The sequence below is a fragment of the Pseudophryne corroboree genome, chromosome 11, assembly GCF_028390025.1.
Source record: "Pseudophryne corroboree isolate aPseCor3 chromosome 11, aPseCor3.hap2, whole genome shotgun sequence".
In the NCBI taxonomy this organism is placed as follows: domain Eukaryota; kingdom Metazoa; phylum Chordata; class Amphibia; order Anura; family Myobatrachidae; genus Pseudophryne; species Pseudophryne corroboree.
Window position 1 is genome coordinate 166775426 of NC_086454.1, and position 25948 is coordinate 166801373.

Here is a 25948-nt window from a genome sequence, read left to right on the forward strand (position 1 = left end):
CTTAATTTACAAATTGTGATGTCATTATCAGACTTAACTCACAAGAGACTTTCATCCTTGGTCTATAAAAAAGGCAGTCCTCTGTTATAAAGCTTGAAACAATTGTAAGTGGCTGATATGCAAATATGGAAATACAGAAAAACTGTCAATTCAATGCTAGGATAACATAAGGGGTGATGCTCCAACTGAAATTGGTCCTAGGCATTTAGGTTTCTAGTATCTATCTTCTCCTTTAAAAAATAGGTTACTTTTTATATATTATCATTGGGTTTGGACAAATATTCTACATAATACCTATTGCATCCCTGAGCTTATTAGAAACTTGAAATAATATATATATATAAAGTATTGAATTTCTTTTCTTTGCATTTAAAATATGAGCGCACTTCAGTAGATGCCATTGCTCAGGTGAGGGTTCCATGGTGTAATTGTTAGCACCCTGGACTTTGAATCTAGTAATCTGAGTTCATATCTCGTGGGAGCTAACATTGTTTATTTTCCTTTTGTTCAAAGCTCCATTTTCATTCAATGTATGAGTATTGCAAATCTTCATTTAAAATTCATATAAATTCCATCATCTTCAGTGGTTTCCTTTGTTTAAACTCATTTTTAAACTTATCAAATCAGAAGTATGTCAAATATTTGGAAATAAGAAAAGATGCAATAAGAATGCAGAGATCCATTACTTGTGCTCTGGTCTTTAGAAATTCTCCATTTTTTTTACTTCAGTGTGCACTAATGAGAGGGGAGCACATATCTTCTTCTTCTTCTTCTAGTAACACCTAGTGCCCTCTATGTTTGAGCAGCAATATAATAACTGATTAATTTGCCCTTGCATATCTTAGTTATGCCATATTGCTTGATTTGAGACAAAAGTCACTGAGCCATGTAGAGAAAAATCTTCATCAGCCAAAGGATGACACTCCCACTGGCTTCTGATATGTATTTGAAGAGATTTTGTGATATATGTGTCTATGATGTTTTCAAGTGTTCATGCACTCCACCGATGAGCTTATTCCATTCTTGTCCATCAAGAAAAGCAAATGGCCCATACGGGGATCGAACCCGTGACCTTGGCATTATTAGCACCACGCTCTAACCAACTGAGCTAACCGGCCACAGATATTACTGCAAGCAAACACAAAACTGGCAAATGTACCTCAAAGCACAGATCATATTTTGTTTTTATAGCATTTCATTTTTCAAAAAAAAGCTTAAGCCATAGAGTCACTTGAAGCATGGGTATCATAAAAATGCTCCAGTTTCTTTCCACATTACAAAATAAAAATAAATATTAGATAGGATAATAACAAAGATTAAGGCATCTACTAATAGTATAAAAATAGACAATTTAGACAAGGAGTATATGCAAATCTAAGCAAAATCAATCTAAAAAATCTAATACACAATTTTTAATTGTAAATTTACAGATTGTTGAAAAAGATAATCCCAGGATGTAATCCATTATATATTAAATTTAGTATGTTTTACCAAGTTGTGTATGAATAACTTTTAACACAAAAAAATATATATTGGGGAAGTAGCTTAATGTGCCCATTGGAAATAAAGAATGCTAGCCCATTTTGGAATGCAAAGCTTAAGAAAATACAAACTTCAATCCATAGGAAAGCACTTTTTCTTCAGTCTACACTCTGTAATCATACTATAGCTTAATTTACAAATTGTGATGTCATTATCAGACTTAACTCACAAGAGACTTTCATCCTTGGTCTATAAAAAAGGCAGTCCTCTGTTATAAAGCTTGAAACAATTGTAAGTGGCTGATATGCAAATATGGAAATACAGAAAAACTGTCAATTCAATGCTAGGATAACATAAGGGGAGATGCTCCAACTGAAATTGGTCCTAGGCATTTAGGTTTCTAGTATCTATCTTCTCCGTTAAAAAATAGGTTACTTTTTATATATTATCATTGGGTTTGGACAAATATTCTACATAATACCTATTGCATCCCTGAGCTTATTAGAAACTTGAAATAATATATATAAAGAATTGAATTTCTTTTCTTTGCATTTAAAAGATGAGCGCACTTCAGTGGATGCCATTGCTCAGGTGAGGGTTCCATGGTGTAATTGTTAGCACCCTGGACTTTGAATCTAGTAATCTGAGTTCATATCTCGTGAGAGCTAACATTGTTTATTTTCCTTTTGTTCAAAGCTCCATTTTCATTCAATGTATGAGTATTGCAAATCTTCATTTAAAATTCATATAAATTCCATCATCTTCAGTGGTGTCCTTTGTTTAAACTCATTTTTAAACTTATCAAATCAGAAGTATGTCAAATATTTGGAAATAAGAAAAGATGCAATAAGAATGCAGAGATCCATTACTTGTGCTCTGGTCTTTAGAAATTCTCCATTTTTTTTATTTCAGTGTGCACTAATGAGAGGGGAGCACATATCTTCTTCTTCTTCTAGTAACACCTAGTGCCCTCTATGTTTGAGCAGCAAATTAATAACTGATTAATTTGCCCTTGCATATCTTAGTTATGCCATAATGCTTGATTTGAGACAAAAGTCACTGAGCCATGTAGAGAAAAATCTTCATCAGCCAAAGGATGACACTCCCACTGGCTTCTGATATGTATTTGAAGAGATTTTGTGATATATGTGTCTATGATGTTTTCAAGTATTCATGCACTCCACCGATGAGCTTATTCCATTCTTGTCCATCAAGAAAAGCAAAAGGCCCATACGGGGATCGAACCCGTGACCTTGGCGTTATTAGCACCATGCTCTAACCAACTGAGCTAACAGGCCACAGATATTACGGCCAGCAGACACAAAACTGGCAAATGTACCTCAAAGCACAGATCATATTTTGTTTTTATAGCATTTCATTTTTTTAAAAAAAGCTTAAGCCATAGAGTCACTTGAAGCATGGGTATCATAAAAATGCTCCAGTTTCTTTCCACATTACAAAATAAAAATAAATATTAGATAGGATAATAACAAAGATTAAGGCATCTACTAATAGTATAAAAATAGACAATTTAGACAAGGAGTATATGCAAAGCTAAGCAAAATAAATCTAAAAAATCTAATACACAATTTTTAATTGTAAATTTACAGATTGTTGAAAAAGATAATCCCAGGATGTAATCCATTATGTATTAAATTTAGTATGTTTTACCAAGTTGTGTATGAATAACTTTTAACACAAAAAAATATATATTGGGGAAGTAGCTTAATGTGCACATTGGAAATAAAGAATGCTAGCCCATTTTGAAATGCAAAGCTTAAGAAAATACAAACTTCAATCCATAGGAAAGCACTTTTTATTCAGTCTACACTCTGTAATCATACTATAGCTTAATTTACAAATTGTGATGTCATTATCAGACTTAACTCACAAGAGACTTTCATCCTTGGTCTATAAAAAAGGCAGTCCTCTGTTATAAAGCTTGAAACAATTGTAAGTGGCTGATATGCAAATATGGAAATACAGAAAAACTGTCAATTCAATGCTAGGATAACATAAGGGGTGATGCTCCAACTGAAATTGGTCCTAGGCATTTAGGTTTCTAGTATCTATCTTCTCCTTTAAAAAATAGGTTACTTTTTATATATTATCATTGGGTTTGGACAAATATTCTACATAATACCTATTGCATCCCTGAGCTTATTAGAAACTTGAAATAATATATATAAAGTATTGAATTTCTTTTCTTTGCATTTAAAAGACGGGCGCACTTCAGTAGATGCCATTGCTCAGGTGAGGGTTCCATGGTGTAATTGTTAGCACCCTGGACTTTGAATCTAGTAATCTGAGTTCATATCTCGTGGGAGCTAACATTGTTTATTTTCCTTTTGTTCAAAGCTCCATTTTCATTCAATGTATGAGTATTGCAAATCTTCATTTAAAATTCATGTAAATTCCATCATCTTCAGTGGTGTCCTTTGTTTAAACTCATTTTTAAACTTATCAAATCAGAAGTATGTCAAATATTTGGAAATAAAAAAAGATGCAATAAGAATGCAGAGATCCATTACTTGTGCTCTGGTCTTTAGAAATTCTCCATTTTTTTTACTTCAGTGTGCACTAATGAGAGGGGAGCACATATCTTCTTCTTCTTCTATTAACACCTAGTGCCCTCTATGTTTGAACAGCAATATAATAACTGATTAATTTGCCCTTGCATATCTTAGTTATGCCATATTGCTTGATTTGAGACAAAAGTCACTGAGCCATGTAGAGAAAAATCTTCATCAGCCAAAGGATGACACTCCCACTGGCTTCTGATATGTATTTGAAGAGATTTTGTGATATATGTGTCTATGATGTTTTCAAGTGTTCATGCACTCCACCGATGAGCTTATTCCATTCTTGTCCATCAAGAAAAGCAAATGGCCCATACGGGGATCGAACCCGTGACCTTGGCGTTATTAGCACCACGCTCTAACCAACTGAGCTAACCGGCCACAGATATTCCTGCAAGCAAACACAAAACTGGCAAATGTACCTCAAAGCACAGATCATATTTTGTTTTTATAGCATTTCATTTTTCAAAAAAAAGCTTAAGCCATAGAGTCACTTGAAGCATGGGTATCATAAAAATGCTCCAGTTTCTTTCCACATTACAAAATAAAAATAAATATTAGATAGGATAATAACAAAGATTAAGGCATCTAGTAATAGTATAAAAATAGACAATTTAGACTAGGAGTATATGCAAATTTAAGCAAAATCAATCTAAAAAATCTAATACACAATTTTTAATTGTAAATTTACAGATTGTTGAAAAAGATAATCCCAGGATGTAATCCATTATGTATTAAATTTAGTATGTTTTACCAAGTTGTGTATGAATAACTTTTAACACAAAAAAATATATATTGGGGAAGTAGCTTAATGTGCCCATTGGAAAAAAAGAATGCTAGCCCATTTTGGAATGCAAAGCTTAAGAAAATACAAACTTCAATCCATAGGAAAGCACTTTTTATTCAGTCTACACTCTGTAATCATACTATAGCTTTTTTTACAAATTATGATGTCATTATCAGACTTAACTCACAAGAGACTTTCATCCTTGGTCTATAAAAAAGGCAGTCCTCTGTTATAAAGCTTGAAACAATTGTAAGTGGCTGATATGCATATATGGAAATACAGAAAAACTGTCAATTCAATGCTAGGATAACATAAGGGGTGATGCTCCAACTGGAATTGGTCCTAGGCATTTAGGTTTCTAGTATCTATCTTCTTTAAAAAATAGGTTACTTTTTATATATTATTATTGGGTTTGGACAAATATTCTACATAATACCTATTGCATCCCTGAGCTTATTAGAAACTTGAAATAATATATATAAAGTATTGAATTTCTTTTCTTTGCATTTAAAAGACGAGCGCACTTCAGTAGATGCCATTGCTCAGGTGAGGGTTCCATGGTGTAATTGTTAGCACCCTGGACTTTGAATCTAGTAATCTGAGTTCATATCTCGTGGGAGCTAACATTGTTTATTTTCCTTTTGTTCAAAGCTCCATTTTCATTCAATGTATGAGTATTGCAAATCTTCATTTAAAATTCATATAAATTCCATCATCTTCAGTGGTGTCCTTTGTTTAAACTCATTTTTAAACTTATCAAATCAGAAGTATGTCAAATATTTGGAAATAAGAAAAGATGCAATAAGAATGCAGAGATCCATTACTTGTGCTCTGGTCTTTAGAAATTCTCCATTTTTTTTTTTACTTCAGTGTGCACTAATGAGAGAGGAGCACATATCTTCTTCTTCTTCTTCTAGTAACACCTAGTGCCCTCTATGTTTGAGCAGCAATATAATAACTGATTAATTTGCCCTTGCATATCTTAGTTATGCCATATTGCTTGATTTGAGACAAAAGTCACTGAGCCATGTAGAGAAAAATCTTCATCAGCCAAAGGATGACACTCCCACTGGCTTCTGATATGTATTTGAAGAGATTTTGTGATATATGTGTCTATGATGTTTTCAAGTGTTCATGCACTCCACCGATGAGCTTATTCCATTCTTGTCCATCAAGAAAAGCAAATTGCCCATACGGGGATCGAACCCGTGACTTTGGCGTTATTAGCACCACGCTCTAACCAACTGAGCTAACCGGCCACAGATATTACTGCAAGCAAACACAAAACTGGCAAATGTACCTCAAAGCACAGATCATATTTTGTTTTTATAGCATTTCATTTTTAAAAAAAAAAGCTTAAGCCATAGAGTCACTTGAAGCATGGGTATCATAAAAATGCTCCAGTTTCTTTCCACATTACAAAATAAAAATAAATATTAGATAGGATAATAACAAAGATTAAGGCATCTAGTAATAGTATAAAAATAGACAATTTAGACAAGGAGAATATGCAAATCTAAGCAAAATCAATCTAAAAAATCTAATACACAATTTTTAATTGTAAATTTACAGATTGTTGAAAAAGATAATCCCAGGATGTAATCCATTATGTATTAAATTTAGTATGTTTTACCAAGTTGTGTATGAATAACTTTTAACACAAAAAAATATATATTGGGGAAGTAGCTTAATGTGCCCATTGGAAATAAAGAATGCTAGCCCATTTTGGAATGCAAAGCTTAAGAAAATACAAACTTCAATCCATAGGAAAGCACTTTTTATTCAGTCTTCACTCTGTAATCATACTATAGCTTAATTTACAAATTGTGATGTCATTATCAGACTTAACTCACAAGAGACTTTCATCCTTGGTCTATAAAAAAGGCAGTCCTCTGTTATAAAGCTTGAAACAATTGTAAGTGGCTGATATGCAAATATGGAAATACAGAAAAACTGTCAATTCAATGCTAGGATAACATAAGGGGTGATGCTCCAACTGAAATTGGTCCTAGGCATTTAGGTTTCTAGTATCTATCTTCTCCTTTAAAAAATAGGTTACTTTTTATATATTATCATTGGGTTTGGACAAATATTCTACATAATACCTATTGCATCCCTGAGCTTATTAGAAACTTGAAATAATATATATAAAGTATTGAATTTCTTTTCTTTGCATTTAAAAGACGAGCGCACTTCAGTAGATGCCATTGCTCAGGTGAGGGTTCCATGGTGTAATTGTTAGCACCCTTGACTTTGAATCTAGTAATCTGAGTTCATATCTCGTGGGAGCTAACATTGTTTATTTTCCTTTTGTTCAAAGCTCCATTTTCATTCAATGTATGAGTATTGCAAATCTTCATTTAAAATTCATATAAATTCCATCATCTTCAGTGGTGTCCTTTGTTTAAACTCATTTTTAAACTTATCAAATCAGAAGTATGTCAAATATTTGGAAATAAGAAAAGATGCAATAAGAATGCAGAGATCCATTACTTGTGCTCTGGTCTTTAGAAATTCTCCATTTTTTTTACTTCAGTGTGCACTAATGAGAGGGGAGCACATATCTTCTTCTTCTTCTAGTAACACCTAGTGCCCTCTATGTTTGAACAGCAATATAATAACTGATTAATTTGCCCTTGCATATCTTAGTTATGCCATATTGCTTGATTTGAGACAAAAGTCACTGAGCCATGTAGAGAAAAATCTTCATCAGCCAAAGGATGACACTCCCACTGGCTTCTGATATGTATTTGAAGAGATTTTGTGATATATGTGTCTATGATGTTTTCAAGTATTCATGCACTCCACCGATGAGCTTATTCCATTCTTGTCCATCAAGAAAAGCAAATGGCCCATACGGGGATCGAACCCGTGACCTTGGCGTTATTAGCACCACGCTCTAACCAACTGAGCTAACCGGCCACAGATATTACTGCAAGCAAACACAAAACTGGCAAATGTACCTCAAAGCACAGATCATATTTTGTTTTTATAGCATTTCATTTTTCAAAAAAAAAGCTTAAGCCATAGAGTCACTTGAAGCATGGGTATCATAAAAATGCTCCAGTTTCTTTCCACATTACAAAATAAAAATAAATATTAGATAGGATAATAACAAAGATTAAGGCATCTAGTAATAGTATAAAAATAGACAATTTAGACAAGGAGTATATGCAAAGCTAAGCAAAATCAATCTAAAAAATCTAATACACAATTTTTAATTGTAAATTTACAGATTGTTGAAAAAGATAATCCCAGGATGTAATCCATTATGTATTAAATTTAGTATGTTTTACCAAGTTGTGTATGAATAACTTTTAACACAAAAAAATATATATTGGGGAAGTAGCTTAATGTGCCCATTGGAAATAAAGAATGCTAGCCCATTTTGGAATGCAAAGCTTAAGAAAATACAAACTTCAATCCATAGGAAAGCACTTTTTATTCAGTCTTCACTCTGTAATCATACTATAGCTTAATTTACAAATTGTGATGTCATTATCAGACTTAACTCACAAGAGACTTTCATCCTTGGTCTATAAAAAAGGCAGTCCTCTGTTATAAAGCTTGAAACAATTGTAAGTGGCTGATATGCAAATATGGAAATACAGAAAAACTGTCAATTCAATGCTAGGATAACATAAGGGGTGATGCTCCAACTGAAATTGGTCCTAGGCATTTAGGTTTCTAGTATCTATCTTCTCCTTTAAAAAATAGGTTACTTTTTATATATTATCATTGGGTTTGGACAAATATTCTACATAATACCTATTGCATCCCTGAGCTTATTAGAAACTTGAAATAATATATATAAAGTATTGAATTTCTTTTCTTTGCATTTAAAAGACGAGCGCACTTCAGTAGATGCCATTGCTCAGGTGAGGGTTCCATGGTGTAATTGTTAGCACCCTGGACTTTGAATCTAGTAATCTGAGTTCATATCTCGTGGGAGCTAACATTGTTTATTTTCCTTTTGTTCAAAGCTCCATTTTCATTCAATGTATGAGTATTGCAAATCTTCATTTAAAATTCATATAAATTCCATCATCTTCAGTGGTGTCCTTTGTTTAAACTCATTTTTAAACTTATCAAATCAGAAGTATGTCAAATATTTGGAAATAAGAAAAGATGCAATAAGAATGCAGAGATCCATTACTTGTGCTCTGGTCTTTAGAAATTCTCCATTTTTTTTACTTCAGTGTGCACTAATGAGAGGGGAGCACATATCTTCTTCTTCTTCTAGTAACACCTAGTGCCCTCTATGTTTGAACAGCAATATAATAACTGATTCATTTGCCCTTGCATATCTTAGTTATGCCATATTGCTTGATTTGAGACAAAAGTCACTGAGCCATGTAGAGAAAAATCTTCATCAGCCAAAGGATGACACTCCCACTGGCTTCTGATATGTATTTGAAGAGATTTTGTGATATATGTGTCTATGATGTTTTCAAGTGTTCATGCACTCCACCGATGAGCTTATTCCATTCTTGTCCATCAAGAAAAGCAAATGGCCCATACGGGGATCGAACCCGTGACCTTGGCGTTATTAGCACCACGCTCTAACCAACTGAGCTAACCGGCCACAGATATTACTGCAACCAAACACAAAACTGGCAAATGTACCTCAAAGCACAGATCATATTTTGTTTTTATAGCATTTCATTTTTCAAAAAAAAAGCTTAAGCCATAGAGTCACTTGAAGCATGGGTATCATAAAAATGCTCCAGTTTCTTTCCACATTACAAAATAAAAATAAATATTAGATAGGATAATAACAAAGATTAAGGCATCTAGTAATAGTATAAAAATAGACAATTTAGACAAGGAGTATATGCAAAGCTAAGCAAAATCAATCTAAAAAATCTAATACACAATTTTTAATTGTAAATTTACAGATTGTTGAAAAAGATAATCCCAGGATGTAATCCATTATGTATTAAATTTAGTATGTTTTACCAAGTTGTGTATGAATAACTTTTAACACAAAAAAATATATATTGGGGAAGTAGCTTAATGTGCCCATTGGAAAAAAAGAATGCTAGCCCATTTTGGAATGCAAAGCTTAAGAAAATACAAACTTCAATCCATAGGAAAGCACTTTTTATTCAGTCTACACTCTGTAATCATACTATAGCTTTTTTTACAAATTATGATGTCATTATCAGACTTAACTCACAAGAGACTTTCATCCTTGGTCTATAAAAAAGGCAGTCCTCTGTTATAAAGCTTGAAACAATTGTAAGTGGCTGATATGCATATATGGAAATACAGAAAAACTGTCAATTCAATGCTAGGATAACATAAGGGGTGATGCTCCAACTGAAATTGGTCCTAGGCATTTAGGTTTCTAGTATCTATCTTCTTTAAAAAATAGGTTACTTTTTATATATTATCATTGGGTTTGGACAAATATTCTACATAATACCTATTGCATCCCTGAGCTTATTAGAAACTTGAAATAATATATATAAAGTATTGAAATTCTTTTCTTTGCATTTAAAAGATGAGCGCACTTCAGTAGATGCCATTGCTCAGGTGAGGGTTCCATGGTGTAATTGTTAGCACCCTGGACTTTGAATCTAGTAATCTGAGTTCATATCTCGTGGGAGCTAACATTGTTTATTTTCCTTTTGTTCAAAGCTCCATTTTCATTCAATGTATGAGTATTGCAAATCTTCATTTAAAATTCATATAAATTCCATCATCTTCAGTGGTGTCCTTTGTTTAAACTCATTTTTAAACTTATCAAATCAGAAGTATGTCAAATATTTAGAAATAAGAAAAGATGCAATAAGAATGCAGAGATCCATTACTTGTGCTCTGGTCTTTAGAAATTCCCCATTTTTTTTACTTCAGTGTGCACTAATGAGAGGGGAGCACATATCTTCTTCTTATTCTAGTTACACCTAGTGCCCTCTATGTTTGAGCAGCAATATAATAACTGATTAATTTGCCATTGCATATCTTAGTTATGCCATATTGCTTGATTTGAGACAAAAGTCACTGAGCCATGTAGAGAAAAATCTTCATCAGCCAAAGGATGACACTCCCACTGGCTTCTGATATGTATTTGAAGAGATTTTGTGATATATGTGTCTATGATGTTTTCAAGTATTCATGCACTCCACCGATGAGCTTATTCCATTCTTGTCCATCAAGAAAAGCAAATGGCCCATACGGGGATCGAACCCGTGACCTTGGCGTTATTAGCACCACGCTCTAACCAACTGAGCTAACCGGCCACAGATATTACTGCAAGCAAACACAAAACTGGCAAATGTACCTCAAAGCACAGATCATATTTTGTTTTTATAGCATTTCATTTTTCAAAAAAAAAGCTTAAGCCATAGAGTCACTTGAAGCATGGGTATCATAAAAATGCTCCAGTTTCTTTCCACATTACAAAATAAAAATAAATATTAGATAGGATAATAACAAAGATTAAGGCATCTAGTAATAGTATAAAAATAGACAATTTAGACAAGGAGTATATGCAAAGCTAAGCAAAATCAATCTAAAAAATCTAATACACAATTTTTAATTGTAAATTTACAGATTGTTGAAAAAGATAATCCCAGGATGTAATCCATTATGTATTAAATTTAGTATGTTTTACCAAGTTGTGTATGAATAACTTTTAACACAAAAAAATATATATTGGGGAAGTAGCTTAATGTGCCCATTGGAAATAAAGAATGCTAGCCCATTTTGGAATGCAAAGCTTAAGAAAATACAAACTTCAATCCATAGGAAAGCACTTTTTATTCAGTCTTCACTCTGTAATCATACTATAGCTTAATTTACAAATTGTGATGTCATTATCAGACTTAACTCACAAGAGACTTTCATCCTTGGTCTATAAAAAAGGCAGTCCTCTGTTATAAAGCTTGAAACAATTGTAAGTGGCTGATATGCAAATATGGAAATACAGAAAAACTGTCAATTCAATGCTAGGATAACATAAGGGGTGATGCTCCAACTGAAATTGGTCCTAGGCATTTAGGTTTCTAGTATCTATCTTCTCCTTTAAAAAATAGGTTACTTTTTATATATTATCATTGGGTTTGGACAAATATTCTACATAATACCTATTGCATCCCTGAGCTTATTAGAAACTTGAAATAATATATATAAAGTATTGAATTTCTTTTCTTTGCATTTAAAAGACGAGCGCACTTCAGTAGATGCCATTGCTCAGGTGAGGGTTCCATGGTGTAATTGTTAGCACCCTGGACTTTGAATCTAGTAATCTGAGTTCATATCTCGTGGGAGCTAACATTGTTTATTTTCCTTTTGTTCAAAGCTCCATTTTCATTCAATGTATGAGTATTGCAAATCTTCATTTAAAATTCATATAAATTCCATCATCTTCAGTGGTGTCCTTTGTTTAAACTCATTTTTAAACTTATCAAATCAGAAGTATGTCAAATATTTGGAAATAAGAAAAGATGCAATAAGAATGCAGAGATCCATTACTTGTGCTCTGGTCTTTAGAAATTCTCCATTTTTTTTACTTCAGTGTGCACTAATGAGAGGGGAGCACATATCTTCTTCTTCTTCTAGTAACACCTAGTGCCCTCTATGTTTGAACAGCAATATAATAACTGATTCATTTGCCCTTGCATATCTTAGTTATGCCATATTGCTTGATTTGAGACAAAAGTCACTGAGCCATGTAGAGAAAAATCTTCATCAGCCAAAGGATGACACTCCCACTGGCTTCTGATATGTATTTGAAGAGATTTTGTGATATATGTGTCTATGATGTTTTCAAGTGTTCATGCACTCCACCGATGAGCTTATTCCATTCTTGTCCATCAAGAAAAGCAAATGGCCCATACGGGGATCGAACCCGTGACCTTGGCGTTATTAGCACCACGCTCTAACCAACTGAGCTAACCGGCCACAGATATTACTGCAACCAAACACAAAACTGGCAAATGTACCTCAAAGCACAGATCATATTTTGTTTTTATAGCATTTCATTTTTCAAAAAAAAAGCTTAAGCCATAGAGTCACTTGAAGCATGGGTATCATAAAAATGCTCCAGTTTCTTTCCACATTACAAAATAAAAATAAATATTAGATAGGATAATAACAAAGATTAAGGCATCTAGTAATAGTATGAAAATAGACAATTTAGACAAGGAGTATATGCAAAGCTAAGCAAAATCAATCTAAAAAATCTAATACACAATTTTTAATTGTAAATTTACAGATTGTTGAAAAAGATAATCCCAGGATGTAATCCATTATGTATTAAATTTAGTATGTTTTACCAAGTTGTGTATGAATAACTTTTAACACAAAAAAATATATATTGGGGAAGTAGCTTAATGTGCCCATTGGAAATAAAGAATGCTAGCCCATTTTGGAATGCAAAGCTTAAGAAAATACAAACTTCAATCCATAGGAAAGCACTTTTTATTCAGTCTTCACTCTGTAATCATACTATAGCTTAATTTACAAATTGTGATGTCATTATCAGACTTAACTCACAATAGACTTTCATCCTTGGTCTATAAAAAAGGCAGTCCTCTGTTATAAAGCTTGAAACAATTGTAAGTGGCTGATACGCAAATATGGAAATACAGAAAAACTGTCAATTCAATGCTAGGATAACATAAGGGGTGATGCTCCAACTGAAATTGGTCCTAGGCATTTAGGTTTCTAGTATCTATCTTCTCCTTTAAAAAATAGGTTACTTTTTATATATTATCATTGGGTTTGGACAAATATTCTACATAATACCTATTGCATCCCTGAGCTTATTAGAAACTTGAAATAATATATATAAAGTATTGAATTTCTTTTCTTTGCATTTAAAAGACGAGCGCACTTCAGTAGATGCCATTGCTCAAGTGAGGGTTCCATGGTGTAATTGTTAGCACCCTGGACTTTGAATCTAGTAATCTGAGTTCATATCTCGTGGGAGCTAACATTGTTTATTTTCCTTTTGTTCAAAGCTCCATTTTCATTCAATGTATGAGTATTGCAAATCTTCATTTAAAATTCATATAAATCCCATCATCTTCAGTGGTGTCCTTTGTTTAAACTGATTTTTAAACTTATCAAATCAGAAGTATGTCAAATATATGGAAATAAGAAAAGATGCAATAAGAATGCAGAGATCCATTACTTGTGCTCTGGTCTTTAGAAATTCTCCATTTTTTTTATTTCAGTGTGCACTAATGAGAGGGGAGCACATATCTTCTTCTTCTTCTAGTAGCACCTAGTGCCCTCTATGTTTGAGCAGCAATATAATAACTGATTAATTTGCCCTTGCATATCTTAGTTATGCCATATTGCTTGATTTGAGACAAAAGTCACTGAGCCATGTAGAGAAAAATCTTCATCAGCCAAAGGATGACACTCCCACTGGCTTCTGATATGTATTTGAAGAGATTTTGTGATATATGTGTCTATGATGTTTTCAAGTGTTCATGCACTCCACCGATGAGCTTATTCCATTCTTGTCCATCAAGAAAAGCAAACAGCCCATACGGGGATCGAACCCGTGACCATGGCGTTATTAGCACCACGCTCTAAACAACTGAGCTAACCAGCCACAGATATTACTGCAAGCAAACACAAAACTGGCAAATGTACCTCAAAGCACAGATCATATTTTGTTTTTATGGCATTTCATTTTTTTTAAAAAAGCTTAAGCCATAGAGTCACTTGAAGCATGGGTATCATAAAAATGCTCCAGTTTCTTTCCACATTACAAAATAAAAATAAATATTAGATATTATAATAACAAAGATTAAGGCATCTAGTAATATTATAAAAATAGACAATTTTACTAGGAGTATATGCAAATTTAAGCAAAATCAATCTAAAAAATCTAATACACAATTTTTAATTGTAAATTTACAGATTGTTGAAAAAGATAATCCCAGGATGTAATCCATTATGTATTAAATTTAGTATGTTTTACCAAGTTGTGTATGAATAACTTTTAACACAAAAAAATATATATTGGGGAAGTAGCTTAATGTGCCCATTGGAAAAAAAGAATGCTAGCCCATTTTGGAATGCAAAGCTTAAGAAAATACAAACTTCAATCCATAGGAAAGCACTTTTTATTCAGTCTACACTCTGTAATCATACTATAGCTTTTTTTACAAATTATGATGTCATTATCAGACTTAACTCACAAGAGACTTTCATCCTTGGTCTATAAAAAAGGCAGTCCTCTGTTATAAAGCTTGAAACAATTGTAAGTGGCTGATATGCATATATGGAAATACAGAAAAACTGTCAATTCAATGCTAGGATAACATAAGGGGTGATGCTCCAACTGAAATTGGTCCTAGGCATTTAGGTTTCTAGTATCTATCTTCTTTAAAAAATAGGTTACTTTTTATATATTATCATTGGGTTTGGACAAATATTCTACATAATACCTATTGCATCCCTGAGCTTATTAGAAACTTGAAATAATATATATAAAGTATTGAAATTCTTTTCTTTGCATTTAAAAGATGAGCGCACTTCAGTAGATGCCATTGCTCAGGTGAGGGTTCCATGGTGTAATTGTTAGCACCCTGGACTTTGAATCTAGTAATCTGAGTTCATATCTCGTGGGAGCTAACATTGTTTATTTTCCTTTTGTTCAAAGCTCCATTTTCATTCAATGTATGAGTATTGCAAATCTTCATTTAAAATTCATATAAATTCCATCATCTTCAGTGGTGTCCTTTGTTTAAACTCATTTTTAAACTTATCAAATCAGAAGTATGTCAAATATTTAGAAATAAGAAAAGATGCAATAAGAATGCAGAGATCCATTACTTGTGCTCTGGTCTTTAGAAATTCCCCATTTTTTTTACTTCAGTGTGCACTAATGAGAGGGGAGCACATATCTTCTTCTTATTCTAGTTACACCTAGTGCCCTCTATGTTTGAGCAGCAATATAATAACTGATTAATTTGCCATTGCATATCTTAGTTATGCCATATTGCTTGATTTGAGACAAAAGTCACTGAGCCATGTAGAGAAAAATCTTCATCAGCCAAAGGATGACACTCCCATTGGCTTCTGATATGTATTTGAAGAGATTTTGTGATATATGTGTCTATGATGTTTTCAAGTATTCATGCACTCCACCGATGAGCTTATTCCATTCTTGTCCATCAAGAAAAGCAAATGGCCCATACAGGGATCGAACCCATGACCTTTGCGTTATTAGCACCACGCTCTAACCAACTGAGCTAACCGGCCACAGATATTACTGCAAGCAAACACAAAACTGGCAAATGTACCTCAAAGCACAGATCATATTTTGTTTTTATAGCATTTCATTTTTTTAAAAAAAGCTTAAGCCATAGAGTCACTTGAAGCATGGGTATCATAAAAATGCTCCAGTTTCTTTCCACATTACAAAATAAAAATAAATATTAGATAGGATAATAACAAAGATTAAGGCATCTAGTAATAGTATAAAAATAGACAATTTAGACTAGGAGTATATGCAAATCTAAGCAAAATCAATCTAAAAAATCTAATACACAATTTTTAATTGTAAATTTACAGATTGTTGAAAAAGATAATCCCAGGATGTAATCCATTATGTATTAAATTTAGTATGTTTTACCAAGTTGTGTATGAATAACTGTTAACACAAAAAAATATATATTGGGGAAGTAGCTTAATGTGCCCATTGGAAATAAAGAATGCTAGCCCATTTTGGAATGCAAAGCTTAAGAAAATACAAACTTCAATCCATAGGAAAGCACTTTTTATTCAGTCTTCACTCTGTAATCATACTATAGCTTAATTTACAAATTGTGATGTCATTATCAGACTTAACTCACAAGAGACTTTCATCCTTGGTCTATAAAAAAGGCAGTCCTCTGTTATAAAGCTTGAAACAATTGTAAGTGGCTGATATGCAAATATGGAAATACAGAAAAACTGTCAATTCAATGCTAGGATAACATAAGGGGTGATGCTCCAACTGAAATTGGTCCTAGGCATTTAGGTTTCTAGTATCTATCTTCTCCTTTAAAAAATAGGTTACTTTTTATATATTATCATTGGGTTTGGACAAATATTCTACATAATACCTATTGCATCCCTGAGCTTATTAGAAACTTGAAATAATATATATAAAGTATTGAATTTCTTTTCTTTGCATTTAAAAGACGAGCGCACTTCAGTAGATGCCATTGCTCAGGTGAGGGTTCCATGGTGTAATTGTTAGCACCCTGGACTTTGAATCTTGTAATCTGAGTTCATATCTCGTGGGAGCTAACATTGTTTATTTTCCTTTTGTTCAAAGCTCCATTTTCATTCAATGTATGAGTATTGCAAATCTTCATTTAAAATTCATATAAATTCCATCATCTTCAGTGGTGTCCTTTGTTTAAACTCATTTTTAAACTTATCTAATCAGAAGTATGTCAAATATTTGGAAATAAGAAAAGATGCAATAAGAATGCAGAGATCCATTACTTGTGCTCTGGTCTTTAGAAATTCTCCATTTTTTTTACTTCAGTGTGCACTAATGAGAGGGGAGCACATATCTTCTTCATCTTCTAGTAACACCTAGTGCCCTCTATGTTTGAGCAGCAATATAATAACTAATTAATTTGCCCTTGCATATCTTAGTTATGCCATATTGCTTGATTTGAGACAAAAGTCACTGAGCCATGTAGAGAAAAATCTTCATCAGCCAAAGGATGACACTCCCACTGGCTTCTGATATGTATTTGAAGAGATTTTGTGATATATGTGTCTATGATGTTTTCAAGTGTTCATACACTCCACCGATGAGCTTATTCCATTCTTGTCCATCAAGAAAAGCAAATGGCCCACACGGGGATCGAACCCGTGACCTTGGCGTTATTAGCACCACGCTCTAACCAACTGAGCTAACCGGCCACAGATATTACTGCAAGCAAACACAAAACTGGCAAATGTACCTCAAAGCACAGATCATATTTTGTTTTTATAGCATTTAATTTTTCAAAAAAAAAGCTTAAGCCATAGAGTCACTTGAAGCATGGGTATCATAAAAATGCTCCAGTTTCTTTCCACATTACAAAATAAAAATAAATATTAGATAGGATAATAACAAAGATTAAGGCATCTAGTAATAGTATAAAAATAGACAATTTAGACAAGGAGTATATGCAAAGCTAAGCAAAATCAATCTAAAAAATCTAATACACAATTTTTAATTGTAAATGTACAGATTGTTGAAAAAGATAATCCCAGGATGTAATCCATTATGTATTAAATTTAGTATGTTTTACCAAGTTGTGTATGAATAACTTTTAACACAAAAAAATATATATTGGGGAAGTAGCTTAATGTGCCCATTGGAAATAAAGAATGCTAGCCCATTTTGGAATGCAAAGCTTAAGAAAATACAAACTTCAATCCATAGGAAAGCACTTTTTATTCAGTCTTCACTCTGTAATCATACTATAGCTTAATTTACAAATTGTGATGTCATTATCAGACTTAACTCACAAGAGACTTTCATCCTTGGTCTATAAAAAAGGCAGTCCTCTGTTATAAAGCTTGAAACAATTGTAAGTGGCTGATATGCAAATATGGAAATACAGAAAAACTGTCAATTCAATGCTAGGATAACATAAGGGGTGATGCTCCAACTGAAATTGGTCCTAGGCATTTAGGTTTCTAGTATCTATCTTCTCCTTTAAAAAATAGGTTACTTTTTATATATTATCATTGGGTTTGGACAAATATTCTACATAATACCTATTGCATCCCTGAGCTTATTAGAAACTTGAAATAATATATATAAAGTATTGAATTTCTTTTCTTTGCATTTAAAAGACGAGCGCACTTCAGTAGATGCCATTGCTCAGGTGAGGGTTCCATGGTGTAATTGTTAGCACCCTGGACTTTGAATCTTGTAATCTGAGTTCATATCTCGTGGGAGCTAACATTGTTTATTTTCCTTTTGTTCAAAGCTCCATTTTCATTCAATGTATGAGTATTGCAAATCTTCATTTAAAATTCATATAAATTCCATCATCTTCAGTGGTGTCCTTTGTTTAAACTCATTTTTAAACTTATCTAATCAGAAGTATGTCAAATATTTGGAAATAAGAAAAGATGCAATAAGAATGCAGAGATCCATTACTTGTGCTCTGGTCTTTAGAAATTCTCCATTTTTTTTACTTCAGTGTGCACTAATGAGAGGGGAGCACATATCTTCTTCTTCTTCTAGTAACACCTAGTGCCCTCTATGTTTGAACAGCAATATAATAACTGATTAATTTGCCCTTGCATATCTTAGTTATGCCATATTGCTTGATTTGAGACAAAAGTCACTGAGCCATGTAGAGAAAAATCTTCATCAGCCAAAGGATGACACTCCCACTGGCTTCTGATATGTATTTGAAGAGATTTTGTGATATATGTGTCTATGATGTTTTCAAGTGTTCATACACTCCACCGATGAGCTTATTCCATTCTTGTCCATCAAGAAAAGCAAATGGCCCACACGGGGATTGAACCCGTGACCTTGGCGTTATTAGCACCACGCTCTAACCAACTGAGCTAACCGGCCACAGATATTACTGCAAGCAAACACAAAACTGGCAAATGTACCTCAAAGCACAGATCATATTTTGTTTTTATAGCATTTACTTTTTCAAAAAAAAGCTTAAGCCATAGAGTCACTTGAAGCATGGGTATCATAAAAATGCTCCAGTTTCTTTCCACATTACAAAATAAAAATAAATATTAGATAGGATAATAACAAAGATTAAGGCATCTAGTAATAGTATAAAAATAGACAATTTAGACAAGGAGTATATGCAAAGCTAAGCAAAATCAATCTAAAAAATCTAATACACAATTTTTAATTGTAAATGTACAGATTGTTGAAAAAGATAATCCCAGGATGTAATCCATTATGTATTAAATTTAGTATGTTTTACCAAGTTGTGTATGAATAACTTTTAACACAAAAAAATATATATTGGGGAAGTAGCTTAATGTGCCCATTGGAAATAAAGAATGCTAGCCCATTTTGGAATGCAAAGCTTAAGAAAATACAAACTTCAATCCATAGGAAAGCACTTTTTATTCAGTCTTCACTCTGTAATCATACTATAGCTTAATTTACAAATTGTGATGTCATTATCAGACTTAACTCACAAGAGACTTTCATCCTTGGTCTATAAAAAAGGCAGTCCTCTGTTATAAAGCTTGAAACAATTGTAAGTGGCTGATATGCAAATATGGAAATACAGAAAAACTGTCAATTCAATGCTAGGATAACATAAGGGGTGATGCTCCAACTGAAATTGGTCCTAGGCATTTAGGTTTCTAGTATCTATCTTCTCCTTTAAAAAATAGGTTACTTTTTATATATTATCATTGGGTTTGGACAAATATTCTACATAATACCTATTGCATCCCTGAGCTTATTAGAAACTTGAAATAATATATATAAAGTATTGAATTTCTTTTCTTTGCATTTAAAAGACGAGCGCACTTCAGTAGATGCCATTGCTCAGGTGAGGGTTCCATGGTGTAATTGTTAGCACCCTGGACTTTGAATCTAGTAATCTGAGTTCATATCTCGTGGGAGCTAACATTGTTTATTTTCCTTTTGTTCAAAGCTCCATTTTCATTCAATGTATGAGTATTGCAAATCTTCATTTAAAATTCATATAAATTCCATCATCTTCAGTGGTGTCCTTTGTTTAAACTCATTTTTAAACTTATCAAATCAGAAGTATGTCAAATATTTGGAAATAAGAAAAGATGCAATAAGAATGCAGAGATCCATTACTTGTGCTCTGGTCTTTAGAAATTCTCCATTTTTTTTTACTTCAGTGTGCACTAATGAGAGGGGAGCACATATCTTCTTCTTCTTCTAGTAACACCTAGTGCCCTCTATGTTTGAGCAGCAATATAATAACTGATTAATTTGCCCTTGCATATCTTAGTTATGCCATATTGCTTGATTTGAGACAAAAGTCACTGAGCCATGTAGAGAAAAATCTTCATCAGCCAAAGGATGACACTCCCACTGGCTTCTGATATGTATTTGAAGAGATTTTGTGATATATGTGTCTATGATGTTTTCAAGTGTTCATGCACTCCACCGATGAGCTTATTCCATTCTTGTCCATCAAGAAAAGCAAATGGCCCATACGGGGATCGAACCCGTGACCATGGCGTTATTAGCACCACGCTCTAAACAACTGAGCTAACCGGCCACAGATATTACTGCAAGCAAACACAAAACTGGCAAATGTACCTCAAAGCACAGATCATATTTTGTTTTTATGGCATTTCATTTTTTTTTAAAAAGCTTAAGCCATAGAGTCACTTGAAGCATGGGTATCATAAAAATGCTCCAGTTTCTTTCCACATTACAAAATAAAAATAAATATTAGATAGGATAATAACAAAGATTAAGGCATCTAGTAATAGTATAAAAATAGACAATTTTACTAGGAGTATATGCAAATTTAAGCAAAATCAATCTAAAAAATCTAATACACAATTTTTAATTGTAAATTTACAGATTGTTGAAAAAGATAATCCCAGGATGTAATCCATTATGTATTAAATTTAGTATGTTTTACCAAGTTGTGTATGAATAACTTTTAACACAAAAAAATATATATTGGGGAAGTAGCTTAATGTGCCCATTGGAAAAAAAGAATGCTAGCCCATTTTGGAATGCAAAGCTTAAGAAAATACAAACTTCAATCCATAGGAAAGCACTTTTTATTCAGTCTACACTCTGTAATCATACTATAGCTTTTTTTACAAATTATGATGTCATTATCAGACTTAACTCACAAGAGACTTTCATCCTTGGTCTATAAAAAAGGCAGTCCTCTGTTATAAAGCTTGAAACAATTGTAAGTGGCTGATATGCATATATGGAAATACAGAAAAACTGTCAATTCAATGCTAGGATAACATAAGGGGTGATGCTCCAACTGAAATTGGTCCTAGGCATTTAGGTTTCTAGTATCTATCTTCTTTAAAAAATAGGTTACTTTTTATATATTATCATTGGGTTTGGACAAATATTCTACATAATACCTATTGCATCCCTGAGCTTATTAGAAACTTGAAATAATATATATAAAGTATTGAAATTCTTTTCTTTGCATTTAAAAGATGAGCGCACTTCAGTAGATGCCATTGCTCAGGTGAGGGTTCCATGGTGTAATTGTTAGCACCCTGGACTTTGAATCTAGTAATCTGAGTTCATATCTCATGGGAGCTAACATTGTTTATTTTCCTTTTGTTCAAAGCTCCATTTTCATTCAATGTATGAGTATTGCAAATCTTCATTTAAAATTCATATAAATTCCATCATCTTCAGTGGTGTCCTTTGTTTAAACTCATTTTTAAACTTATCAAATCAGAAGTATGTCAAATATTTAGAAATAAGAAAAGATGCAATAAGAATGCAGAGATCCATTACTTGTGCTCTGGTCTTTAGAAATTCCCCATTTTTTTTACTTCAGTGTGCACTAATGAGAGGGGAGCACATATCTTCTTCTTATTCTAGTTACACCTAGTGCCCTCTATGTTTGAGCAGCAATATAATAACTGATTAATTTCCCATTGCATATCTTAGTTATGCCATATTGCTTGATTTGAGACAAAAGTCACTGAGCCATGTAGAGAAAAATCTTCATCAGCCAAAGGATGACACTCCCATTGGCTTCTGATATGTATTTGAAGAGATTTTGTGATATATGTGTCTATGATGTTTTCAAGTATTCATGCACTCCACCGATGAGCTTATTCCATTCTTGTCCATCAAGAAAAGCAAACGGCCCATACAGGGATCGAACCCATGACCTTTGCGTTATTAGCACCACGCTCTAACCAACTGAGCTAACCGGCCACAGATATTACTGCAAGCAAACACAAAACTGGCAAATGTACCTCAAAGCACAGATCATATTTTGTTTTTATAGCATTTCATTTTTTTAAAAAAAGCTTAAGCCATAGAGTCACTTGAAGCATGGGTATCATAAAAATGCTCCAGTTTCTTTCCACATTACAAAATAAAAATAAATATTAGATAGGATAATAACAAAGATTATGGCATCTAGTAATAGTATAAAAATAGACAATTTAGACTAGGAGTATATGCAAATCTAAGCAAAATCAATCTAAAAAATCTAATACACAATTTTTAATTGTAAATTTACAGATTGTTGAAAAAGATAATCCCAGGATGTAATCCATTATGTATTAAATTTAGTATGTTTTACCAATTTGTGTGTGAATAACTTTTAACACAAAAAAATATATATTGGGGAAGTAGCTTAATGTGCCCATTGGAAATAAAGAATGCTAGCCCATTTTGGAATGCAAAGCTTAAGAAAATACAAACTTCAATCCATAGGAAAGCACTTTTTATTCAGTCTACACTCTGTAATCATACTATAGCTTTTTTTACAAATTATGATGTCATTATCAGACTTAACTCACAAGAGACTTTCATCCTTGGTCTATAAAAAAGGCAGTCCTCTGTTATAAAGCTTGAAACAATTGTAAGTGGCTGATATGCATATATGGAAATACAGAAAAACTGTCAATTCAATGCTAGGATAACATAAGGGGTGATGCTCCAACTGAAATTGGTCCTAGGCATTTAGGTTTCTAGTATCTATCTTCTTTAAAAAATAGGTTACTTTTTATATATTATCATTGGGTTTGGACAAATATTCTACATAATACCTATTGCATCCCTGAGCTTATTAGAAACTTGAAATAATATATATAAAGTATTGAAATTCTTTTCTTTGCATTTAAAAGATGAGCGCACTTCAGTAGATGCCATTGCTCAGGTGAGGGTTCCATGGTGTAATTGTTAGCACCCTGGACTTTGAATCTAGTAATCTGAGTTCATATCTCATGGGAGCTAACATTGTTTATTTTCCTTTTGTTCAAAGCTCCATTTTCATTCAATGTATGAGTATTGCAAATCTTCATTTAAAATTCATATAAATTCCATCATCTTCAGTGGTGTCCTTTGTTTAAACTCATTTTTAAACTTATCAAATCAGAAGTATGTCAAATATTTAGAAATAAGAAAAGATGCAATAAGAATGCAGAGATCCATTACTTGTGCTCTGGTCTTTAGAAATTCCCCATTTTTTTTACTTCAGTGTGCACTAATGAGAGGGGAGCACATATCTTCTTCTTATTCTAGTTACACCTAGTGCCCTCTATGTTTGAGCAGCAATATAATAACTGATTAATTTCCCATTGCATATCTTAGTTATGCCATATTGCTTGATTTGAGACAAAAGTCACTGAGCCATGTAGAGAAAAATCTTCATCAGCCAAAGGATGACACTCCCATTGGCTTCTGATATGTATTTGAAGAGATTTTGTGATATATGTGTCTATGATGTTTTCAAGTATTCATGCACTCCACCGATGAGCTTATTCCATTCTTGTCCATCAAGAAAAGCAAACGGCCCATACAGGGATCGAACCCATGACCTTTGCGTTATTAGCACCACGCTCTAACCAACTGAGCTAACCGGCCACAGATATTACTGCAAGCAAACACAAAACTGGCAAATGTACCTCAAAGCACAGATCATATTTTGTTTTTATAGCATTTCATTTTTTTAAAAAAAGCTTAAGCCATAGAGTCACTTGAAGCATGGGTATCATAAAAATGCTCCAGTTTCTTTCCACATTACAAAATAAAAATAAATATTAGATAGGATAATAACAAAGATTATGGCATCTAGTAATAGTATAAAAATAGACAATTTAGACTAGGAGTATATGCAAATCTAAGCAAAATCAATCTAAAAAATCTAATACACAATTTTTAATTGTAAATTTACAGATTGTTGAAAAAGATAATCCCAGGATGTAATCCATTATGTATTAAATTTAGTATGTTTTACCAATTTGTGTGTGAATAACTTTTAACACAAAAAAATATATATTGGGGAAGTAGCTTAATGTGCCCATTGGAAATAAAGAATGCTAGCCCATTTTGGAATGCAAAGCTTAAGAAAATACAAACTTCAATCCATAGGAAAGCACTTTTTATTCAGTCTACACTCTGTAATCATACTATAGCTTTTTTTACAAATTATGATGTCATTATCAGACTTAACTCACAAGAGACTTTCATCCTTGGTCTATAAAAAAGGCAGTCCTCTGTTATAAAGCTTGAAACAATTGTAAGTGGCTGATATGCATATATGGAAATACAGAAAAACTGTCAATTCAATGCTAGGATAACATAAGGGGTGATGCTCCAACTGAAATTGGTCCTAGGCATTTAGGTTTCTAGTATCTATCTTCTTTAAAAAATAGGTTACTTTTTATATATTATCATTGGGTTTGGACAAATATTCTACATAATACCTATTGCATCCCTGAGCTTATTAGAAACTTGAAATAATATATATAAAGTATTGAAATTCTTTTCTTTGCATTTAAAAGATGAGCGCACTTCAGTAGATGCCATTGCTCAGGTGAGGGTTCCATGGTGTAATTGTTAGCACCCTGGACTTTGAATCTAGTAATCTGAGTTCATATCTCGTGGGAGCTAACATTGTTTATTTTCCTTTTGTTCAAAGCTCCATTTTCATTCAATGTATGAGTATTGCAAATCTTCATTTAAAATTCATATAAATTCCATCATCTTCAGTGGTGTCCTTTGTTTAAACTCATTTTTAAACTTATCAAATCAGAAGTATGTCAAATATTTGGAAATAAGAAAAGATGCAATAAGAATGCAGAGATCCATTACTTGTGCTCTGGTCTTTAGAAATTCTCCATTTTTTTTACTTCAGTGTGCACTAATGAGAGGGGAGCACATATCTTCTTCTTCTTCTAGTAACACCTAGTGCCCTCTATGTTTGAACAGCAATATAATAACTGATTAATTTGCCCTTGCATATCTTAGTTATGCCATATTGCTTGATTTGAGACAAAAGTCACTGAGCCATGTAGAGAAAAATCTTCATCAGCCAAAGGATGACACTCCCACTGGCTTCTGATATGTATTTGAAGAGATTTTGTGATATATGTGTCTATGATGTTTTCAAGTGTTCATGCACTCCACCGATGAGCTTATTCCATTCTT

The 25948-nt window shown here is 32.9% G+C and overlaps 15 non-coding genes across 15 annotated transcripts; all 15 read right to left on the minus strand.

Moving 5' to 3' along the window:
• Positions 1 to 1044: 1044 nt before the first annotated feature.
• On the minus strand, positions 1045 to 1118 carry TRNAI-AAU (transfer RNA isoleucine (anticodon AAU)). Its single transcript has one exon. It is a non-coding gene; the product is annotated as a tRNA-Ile (tRNA).
• Positions 1119 to 2706: 1588 nt separating this feature from the next.
• TRNAI-AAU (transfer RNA isoleucine (anticodon AAU)) lies at positions 2707 to 2780 on the minus strand. The gene has a single exon. It is a non-coding gene; the product is annotated as a tRNA-Ile (tRNA).
• A 1588-nt stretch (positions 2781 to 4368) lies between these two features.
• Positions 4369 to 4442, minus strand: TRNAI-AAU (transfer RNA isoleucine (anticodon AAU)). The gene has a single exon. It is a non-coding gene; the product is annotated as a tRNA-Ile (tRNA).
• A 1591-nt stretch (positions 4443 to 6033) lies between these two features.
• Positions 6034 to 6107, minus strand: TRNAI-AAU (transfer RNA isoleucine (anticodon AAU)). Its single transcript has one exon. It is a non-coding gene; the product is annotated as a tRNA-Ile (tRNA).
• Positions 6108 to 7696: 1589 nt separating this feature from the next.
• On the minus strand, positions 7697 to 7770 carry TRNAI-AAU (transfer RNA isoleucine (anticodon AAU)). Its single transcript has one exon. It is a non-coding gene; the product is annotated as a tRNA-Ile (tRNA).
• Positions 7771 to 9359: 1589 nt separating this feature from the next.
• Positions 9360 to 9433, minus strand: TRNAI-AAU (transfer RNA isoleucine (anticodon AAU)). Its single transcript has one exon. It is a non-coding gene; the product is annotated as a tRNA-Ile (tRNA).
• A 1586-nt stretch (positions 9434 to 11019) lies between these two features.
• On the minus strand, positions 11020 to 11093 carry TRNAI-AAU (transfer RNA isoleucine (anticodon AAU)). Its single transcript has one exon. It is a non-coding gene; the product is annotated as a tRNA-Ile (tRNA).
• Positions 11094 to 12682: 1589 nt separating this feature from the next.
• Positions 12683 to 12756, minus strand: TRNAI-AAU (transfer RNA isoleucine (anticodon AAU)). The gene has a single exon. It is a non-coding gene; the product is annotated as a tRNA-Ile (tRNA).
• Positions 12757 to 14345: 1589 nt separating this feature from the next.
• TRNAI-AAU (transfer RNA isoleucine (anticodon AAU)) lies at positions 14346 to 14419 on the minus strand. The gene has a single exon. It is a non-coding gene; the product is annotated as a tRNA-Ile (tRNA).
• Positions 14420 to 16003: 1584 nt separating this feature from the next.
• TRNAI-AAU (transfer RNA isoleucine (anticodon AAU)) lies at positions 16004 to 16077 on the minus strand. Its single transcript has one exon. It is a non-coding gene; the product is annotated as a tRNA-Ile (tRNA).
• Positions 16078 to 17665: 1588 nt separating this feature from the next.
• TRNAI-AAU (transfer RNA isoleucine (anticodon AAU)) lies at positions 17666 to 17739 on the minus strand. Its single transcript has one exon. It is a non-coding gene; the product is annotated as a tRNA-Ile (tRNA).
• Positions 17740 to 19328: 1589 nt separating this feature from the next.
• Positions 19329 to 19402, minus strand: TRNAI-AAU (transfer RNA isoleucine (anticodon AAU)). The gene has a single exon. It is a non-coding gene; the product is annotated as a tRNA-Ile (tRNA).
• A 1589-nt stretch (positions 19403 to 20991) lies between these two features.
• TRNAI-AAU (transfer RNA isoleucine (anticodon AAU)) lies at positions 20992 to 21065 on the minus strand. The gene has a single exon. It is a non-coding gene; the product is annotated as a tRNA-Ile (tRNA).
• Positions 21066 to 22649: 1584 nt separating this feature from the next.
• On the minus strand, positions 22650 to 22723 carry TRNAI-AAU (transfer RNA isoleucine (anticodon AAU)). Its single transcript has one exon. It is a non-coding gene; the product is annotated as a tRNA-Ile (tRNA).
• A 1585-nt stretch (positions 22724 to 24308) lies between these two features.
• Positions 24309 to 24382, minus strand: TRNAI-AAU (transfer RNA isoleucine (anticodon AAU)). The gene has a single exon. It is a non-coding gene; the product is annotated as a tRNA-Ile (tRNA).
• Positions 24383 to 25948: the final 1566 nt, after the last annotated feature.